General features: G+C 48.0%; 1 pseudogene; it reads left to right on the forward strand.

Moving 5' to 3' along the window:
• The first annotated feature begins 2375 nt into the window (after nt 1-2375).
• LOC132362452 (protein FAM170A-like) lies at nt 2376-7573 on the forward strand (annotated as a pseudogene).
• Nucleotides 7574-8471: the final 898 nt, after the last annotated feature.

The following is an 8471-nucleotide window of genomic DNA, read 5'->3' on the forward strand; positions in this document are numbered from 1 at the left end:
GGAGTTGGAATACCTGAGGTGCCACATATTGGCTCTATGATCTTGGGCATAGTAAGCTTTTTGTACCCCAGTTTCTTCATCTGCAAAATGGTGAGAATAATAATATATTATTAATATTAATATTAATAATATCATAGTATCAACATTATTATATTAGTATATAATATATTATATGGATTATGGATGGAGGGACCAAGCTGACAGTACCTGAGCTCACTGATCAATCTTAACTTCATTAAAAACCGGACAACTTTTTGTACTTACTGTTACAATGCAATAGGAAGGTACACAGCATCACTTATAAAATAATCTTGTAGTAACATGAAATCGAATCTAAACCTAATCAATTCTCTAGCTATAACTACCTGTTTATAAGGAAATAGAGGTAATAGGGAACATCTTAAATGACATCACAGGGATACAATCAACAGACTCCTGTGGAAAATTCTACAGGATAAATTACTTAGTTTCTTCAATAAATCGGTGCCAAATCAAAGGGAGGGAGAACTGTTGTAGACTAAAAGACACATGGACATATTGCAAGGCGTGGACTTTCTTTAGATCTTGATTTCAATAGATCATGTATAAAAAAGACATTTAAACACATTTGGAGGCAATTGAGTATGGCTTAGTTATTGTGGTAAGAAGAAATGATGATTAAATTTGTTGGGTGAGATAATGATGTTATGTTAGAAACAAGTTTTTATCTGTTGGAGGTAAATACTATGGCATGTAAGGAGAAATGACATAATGTCTGAGATTTACAATAAAAAACAGCACTTCCCCCACCCTCCCCAAACTCCTAAACCAAAATACATACACAAAAAACTAAAAGTGTGCGAGTGAGTGTGTGTGTTTGTGTGTGTGTGTGTAGCAGAAGAAGAATGGCAGACTTTTGATAATTGTTGAAACTGGGTGATGGGTAAGTGGTGCTGCATTCCTTTTATATCATTCTCTTTACTTTGTGTATGTTTGAAAATTTCTAGCACAAAATAATTAAGAAAAACAATCCTCCTTGCCCCTTCTTTTCTAGGGATTCTCCAAGAAGCAGGAAGATTGAATCTCATCAGCAAACCCTCACAAGGCTGAAGTTGTCCTCTCTTCACTCTCCCGCTGCCTGAAACCTTAAGTCATTCTGCAGTGCCCTTTCAAATTGGGACCCGCCTCAGTCCATGGGGTATTTCTAATGAAAGCAGTGACTTCTGGGAGTCTACCTCATCCCGTGCACCAGTCTTCCCACTGGATCCTGGCCACTACCTCAAAATGAGGTGTCTCTAATTCTAGAGTGGAATCAGGAGGATCCAGATGCATTGCCACTTATAACTGGTATAAATTACAGCCCACAAGCAGAGGTGTGCAAGAAATAGCACGAAAATTTTTTTATGACTCCACGTAATTTGTATTTTAAGCCTTGATCCTGCTGGTGTCCTGTTTGGATTTCTGCCATCCCTATTTGAAAGTCATACAGGGCCAAGGTTTTGAGGGAGTGGGTGGAAGCATGATCATTGTTGACTGGAGCCCACAGTTGTAAGTGTAGGTGCCCATCAGCTCGGGGGCCATGCCTCCTTTAGGTTTGGTGGCTCCTGTGCCATGCGTGGGACAGGTTGCCATGATTCTGCTTGTATGCACACTATAGCCATCTCCTTTTAGAATTTTTGCTCCATTTACCCCTCCAGCCACACTTGAGAGGCCTTTGCTCCTCCAGGATTTACAGACATCTCTCTCTGACTTAATTAGCACATTTCAACACTCCAGTAGGGCAACAAGACAGTACCTAATTTCAAAAACCTGCTTCTGTTATGTCTCTGCTCAAGTATCCTCTCTTTTCCATGGAGTTTGCGATTTTAGAAATAAAAGCCAAGATGATCAGCATGCTATTTCTGCTATGCCCTGCTGGGCTCTTCCACTGGCCAGTGAACATAGGATCTGCTACCCACTTGAATGCAGAAGGGAAAGGGTGAAATAAAGGAAGAAAAGGAAAAAAATGAACAGGAACAGATTAACATCTCAAAGTATCCTGCCACATTTGAAAGATGTGAGAGTTGAATTCATGGGAAAGGTTCTGCTGGGAAAAAGGAGTTGTTCTTGAAAATGGGGTCTGTGCTGTTGCAGAGACTGTTGAACCTAGGTCCACGGAATGCTCTGATGTCATCACTGAGGTTAGAGAATTCTGCTGTAGGCCTGGCAACCTTTTGAAACTTAACAGCCCTGGTGAGCACTAAGCAGTACTGCTGGTTCACTAAGTGGTCCAAGTTCTTCAGCCATTTAGGAGACTTGACTATTTTTATTTGTATTGAATCATTTCAACGGATTTCCCAAAAGCCAAGAAGGGCCAACCTGTAGGGAAGAGGAGGAGTTGGACGTGAGGCATCTTCTAAGGGAATCTTCCAGTTGGTACGATGAGACGGCGACAAAAGAGGAAACATCTGGAAAGTGAAGAGTCCCAGGAAACTGCGGAGAAGGGAGGAGGTATGTGGGGGGCAACTTGTCTGGGGCACATGGGTTTCTGCCAAACTGAGCCTTCTCTAGGAAGGGGGGGACTGAGAAGGCGTCACCTGTGAAGCAGGGTGCGAGAGACCTTGTCTCACTGATGCTGCCGTATCCACGTGGAGGGTCCCTGTGGTGTGAGACGGCACAGAACGGCCAGGTGCCCCTGGGAGATGGGAGGTCAGCTCCGCTGGTCTGAGGACCCTCTCCTGGGGCTGCCGGGCCTGGAGCTTTGTCGGACTCACAGCAGGCTGCATCCTGCTTGCACAGACCTAGAGGTGCAGCTTTTCTCAGTCCCCGAGTTCTCTCTTATTCTCTTTGATCTTCCCCTGGGGTCATGAGGTGGGGGGTGTGAAGGATGCAAGGATGCTGAGAGAGACCCATGAGCTGCTTGGCCCCTTTTACCAAAGTGGAAAGAGAAGCCCCATGAGTTGAAGGCCTTGTTGAAAAGTATCTTGAGAAGTGGAATGCAGTTCGAAAGGAGATTGTTTGTCTAGGGATGGTGTCATTGAAGGCAAGGAGGTTTTATTCCTTCGACAGGAAGAATTTCCCAAAGGAGATCAAGGGAAGGGAAGGGCTTTCCAGAGACTGAGACCGCATGGGCGGGGGTGAGAGATGTCCTCAGGGTCCTGCGGGGAGCTTTGAGAGCCACGGGCCACGTGGTGCCTGCGTGCCTTAAATGTAGGCGAGTAGCTTGCCCTGGGAGAGGGGTGGTCACGTGAGGAAGTGGGGTAGAGTGGAGCCTACCCCAGAGTTCCAGCTGGAGGCCTCTGCCCCAGATTAGAGCCCAGTAGCTCCTACCAGGCCCAGGGCCCTGGAGACTAGGATGGGCCCTGGGAGTGGAGGTCTAGACAGCAGGCAGATTTTCAGGCAGTGGCTGGGACAGGCTGGGGAAGGCAATGACTGCCCCTGCCCTGACCATTCAGAATATTTTTCTCTATTTTGCCGTGTGTGTGTGTGTGTGTGTGTGTGTGTGTGTGTGTGTGTGCGCGCGCGGTAGTGGAGAGAAGGGCGGGATGAATGGGGGTAGAGTGCTCATCAGATATAAAGTCTGCATGGTAAAGTTCTTGTCACCCTGCCTGGACCTGGGTGACACTCGGTGTATACAGAATTCTTGTTAGGGGTGTTTTATGAGACAGTAACTCATACACCATGTACACTCTGATACAGCAAATATATCACACACCCCACATATAACTTCCTTATTAAACCACACACAGCACATGTAGGTATATACACGCATCACTCCTGTACTACGTTCTCATACAACCCACCTGTGTCACAATCCTCTCCTCCAACACCAAACGCTGGAGATGAGATATGTATATAGACACACACACTATATATATATGACACACACACTATATATATGTATCTCCTCAACTCTCGCAAACACAGCTAACTTCAGCTATCTCTAAATACCTCTGTAAGAACCAGTCACATGTCATACACACCACACTTATAACACATTCTTTAGTGATGCCAGACCCGCTTTGTACAAACCACAGTAAAGCACAGTCTCACTAACTCATGTCAGGGTTGCCAGATAAAATATGGGCTGTCCAGTTAAATTTGAATTCCAGATAAACAACAAGTAATTTTTCAGTATGAGTATGTCCCAAATGTTGTAGGGGCCATACTTACACGAAAAATAAGTAAGACCAAATACTGCATGGGAATACTTACACTACAAAATTATTCTGGGTTTATCTGAAATTGAACTTTAACCGGGTGCCCTGTATTTTTGTTTGCTAAGTCTGGCAACCCTTATATACTTACCGCCAGCTGATGTGTTATATATTTATTGTATTGTTGTTTAGTGTTTGTCTTCTTCTACTAGAATGTGCAGCCTTACCAGAGACTAGAACAATGGAAGAGTGCCGGATACATAGGAGTAGCTGCTTACTGAACCTTGGTGAATGAATGAATGGACACACACCGTAAATACAAGCCACACCGTGTGATGAGGAAAAGTTACATGTACCAGAATTCCTGACTTGTGAACAGAAATCATGCACACAGAGGCCACAGATACAGATACACACATCTGCACTGTGCTCCCCACGCCAACCCCACACTTACCACAGACTTAAGTGATACACATCACTCACTCTTCACACATACTCACAGTCACCACCTAGGCCCACATTACCCACAAGACACTGACAGAATAAGTATTGATTTTAATTAAATACTGGAGTATCCACTGGGAACCACACTCTCAACTGTGTGTATTCACTGCACCTGACACGTGTCAGACCGTCAGTAAATATTTGTGGACAGAGGACTGAGGAACCCACCCTGAGCCTTTCATTCCTCCCTCAGGAATCTCGAAGTCACAAGAGGATCCCCCTCAGCTTGGATCCCCTGTGGTGGCCCAAGGCTGCAGCCCAGGGCCAGGGGAGGTCTCCTCTGCCTCTGAATACTTCTGTGCTTCTTCTCCACGCAAGCTCATCCGCGGTGGTAAGGGCGCGGGGCTCCTCAGGTGAGGGGCTGCTTGGCTGGGAGGCAGGAGGCACACAGATCCCAGGGAGGCTGAGAGGAAACCCAGGGTCATCAGAGGCGCTGAGGGCTCTGTGGAGGAGCCTGAGCAGGATGGCTGAGCTGTACGAGGGCGTGGATCTCAGCTGAGTCTGGGGGCGTGTGAATCCTGGTACCACCATGGTGGGGAAGTTAAGGAGCAGGGGCCGGAAAGGTCTGGGCTTGAGGTGGAGGGCAGACCAGATTAAGCATCTTCAGAGGAAAATGTAGGGTTTGCCTTTGCCTTTGCTTCCAGAGAAGGACAGAGTTCTTCATCATAGACCTCCAGCCTGAGAGCAGGACCATCCAGCTGAGGTCCACCCAGCTCACACATACATCCGCTCTCCAGGCACAGCCATTCTCAGTGCACACGTAAACCCCAAGCACGTGATCCACAGTGCTCCTCTCCTACACCCCCATTCCACAAGTAATGCACCACCGATATTCCCAAACTCACACTCCTCGTAGTACACGCATCCACCCGCATCCCTCACATACCACAGCCCTCACCACCATACTCCACACCCCTGTATACAGACACTGCTCCAGTATCCCCCACACGCAGATGAAAAGCCCACAGATGACACCAGATACACCACTCCATCCTACGGCCAACAGACACCAAGCTCATGACACAGCTACGTCATGCAAATGTCCCTCTCTCATCTACCACACCTGCTCCCTCAGCTTCCAGCATGGCCCACGCATGTTATTATGTTTTTAATTTCCTTTCCCAGGAATCTGGAGATTACATCGAGACACTCCCCAGCCTAGAGCACCCCTAGCCCGGGTTCAGGAACAAGAGGAGACCGCTCCCCCACCACAGTGTGTCGCCTTCTCATCCCCTTCATTCAGTAAGACCTCTCTGTATACAAACAAAGAGGAAAGAGGCATGAAAATATACTACATGCGGGTGAAAACGATCAAGGGTGTAGCTGTCTCCTGGGAGACAGAGGAACCCTCGGGCTTGCTAGAAAAGCGGCCGAGGATAGAAGAAGTGACCCTTCCTGAGGATGTGCGGGTAGGTTCTCCCCGCTCTGCTGTGTCCACCAGAAACCGCCTGTCTGACAGTGAGCCCACTGGGGAGGAGAAAGAGTGTGAGGAAAGGGCAGAGCCATACAGCCCATCAGGGTCAGCTGCAGTCCAGGAGAGACCCAGGGCCAAGACACCGGACTGGCTGGTGACCATGGAGGCCGGCTTCAGGTGCATGGCCTGCTGCCGGGTGTTCCCCACCTTGGAGATCCTCCGGCAGCACGTGCGGTACGGCGTCCAGGAGGGCTTCAGCTGCCATGTCTTTCATCTCACCATGGCCCAGCTGATGGGCAATGTGGAATCCGAGAGCACCACCGAGGAGGAGGTGGAGGAGGAGGAGAGGAGGAGGAGAAGCAAGGAGCAAAGGAGAATGAGGAGGAGCAGCCCACGGGGGAAGACCTCAGCCCGAGGAGACCGTGGAGCCAATGTCCAGGCTGCGTGTTTCATTCTCCGAAGGACAGGAAGTGAGCAGGGGCTGGGGCTGTGGAGGGAGCTGTACCTTCTCCGAGCCAGTCCCGTCTCTCCACCCCAGACTCATGCTTCCATAAGGGAGAGTTGGGGGCTTTAGCACCTCAGGGGGAACTGAAGGGGAGATAACCGGCTCCCGTGCTTCTGGCCCAGTCATGTAATAATAAAGTCATGACTGTAAGTGGGAATTTATCCTGAGCTTTTCAGCTTCCACAGGAAATTCTCTTTAGCTAAGAAGTGTTTTTCTCTCTTTTGATTTCCACACAGCAACTGAGATTCATGGGACAAGATCCTAGAAGACGGTGTGGACTTCTGTTGGAAGAGGTGAGGCTTGAGGCTGGCACAGTCTTCTGAGCCTATGTCACGAGGGCCCAGAGGAGTGTAAGGGAAGGGGCCGCAGAGATGTGCTGGTTTATCTAATGGCTCTGCAGTTGCATCAACTTGGTACACACCCAGCACTTTCAAAGGAATTGACCTCTGTTGACTTAAACAAGAATGTGGAGCGTTTTGACTAGGAGTTTTCTCAGGGTCTGCATGATGGACCTCAGCTCTAAGAGGACGTACTGCCAGCAGCTCCTTCTCGGCAGAGAGAGCCAGGGGTGGTCTGAAGAGAGGACAGGGGGCCTCGCATGACCAGAAGTTTGAGGTCTGAGAGCCTGTGGCCTGAGCTGAGATCTCACCCTGACCAGTGTACCTAGCCTTCTGGGACAAAGGGAAATGTGAAAGGGAGTCAGGTGGAAATGAGGTCCCCCGAGATATGGAAATGTTCCAGAACCTTCATTGTGCAGAAGCTGATCTGGAGCCAAGCTCACTGCGGTGTGTGTGGCTCTGAGCTTTAAGGCAACGCTGGAGGGTAACCCCGACCAGCAGAGCTTATGGTGCTTCTTGTCTCTTCCTGTTCTGCCTCATTTGTTTTATCCCTTCCAGGGAGAAGAAAGGACCCTCGGGATAGTAGTAGCAGACAGAGTGCCAGTGGTCTGAAGGAGGATGAAGGGCCCAGCACTCAGTCTAACATCATATGACAGTATAAATATCATAGGCAATAAAGGGCATTTTCCAAACCTTTCCTGGATGTTTCATTTAATTACATTTATCTATCTATGCAACTATCTATCAGTCATCTACATCTGTATCTTTCAGGGTTCGTGAACAAGCTTTCACATAGCACTAGGGACGTCCAGCAGCATTTTCCAGAAGGAGGCCTGGAAATTGCTGGGGACTTCTCACAAATAGGGAATGGCCACAACCCTTGCCACACAGACTATGTGCGTGGCCCTCCTGACTTACTCCCACTCACTCTGTGAATTGCCCGAGGTCTGAGATGGGGGTGCTGGCTGGAGGCAATGATCACGTGCAGGCTGGATCTCCTCCAGGTTCTGATTCTCTTCCTGGGCATGTCGTCCTCAAGCACAGTTTCCATGTCCCTGGCCACACTGATCTCTCCCCTTCAGTCCTTCCCTCCCTCCCTCTCCTGCCTCCTAGTGCAGAGAATACTTTTTACATTTGAGATGAGATTTATATTTTGTTCACAGAATTCTCACCTGTTCTACTGTGGCCTCCGTTTTTAACATTCCAAAGCTGAGAAGTTTCTTTTTTTCTCCCTCATTTCTGCTGAGTCTTTACCTTCCTAATGCAGTGAACTCAGAGTGCCTAGCTGACTGGATGGGGGAAAAAATCCAGGGAGCAAAGAGAAATAATAAAAAATATATCAGTTAATTTTTCATAGTGTTATCCAACTATATATTTTTAAAAATTAGGAATAATATTAGGAATATTCTCTTTATAAAAAACTGAATTATTGGGCTTCCCTGGTGGCGCAGTGGTTAAGAATCTGCCTGCAAATGCAGGGGACATGGGTTCGAGCCCTGGTCTGGGAAGATCCCACATGCTGCAGAGCAACTAAGCCCATGCACCACAGCTACTGAGCCTGCGCTCTAGAGCCCCCATGCCACAACTACTGAGCC

The sequence above is a fragment of the Balaenoptera ricei genome, chromosome 3 (genome assembly GCF_028023285.1).
Source record: "Balaenoptera ricei isolate mBalRic1 chromosome 3, mBalRic1.hap2, whole genome shotgun sequence".
In the NCBI taxonomy this organism is placed as follows: domain Eukaryota; kingdom Metazoa; phylum Chordata; class Mammalia; order Artiodactyla; family Balaenopteridae; genus Balaenoptera; species Balaenoptera ricei.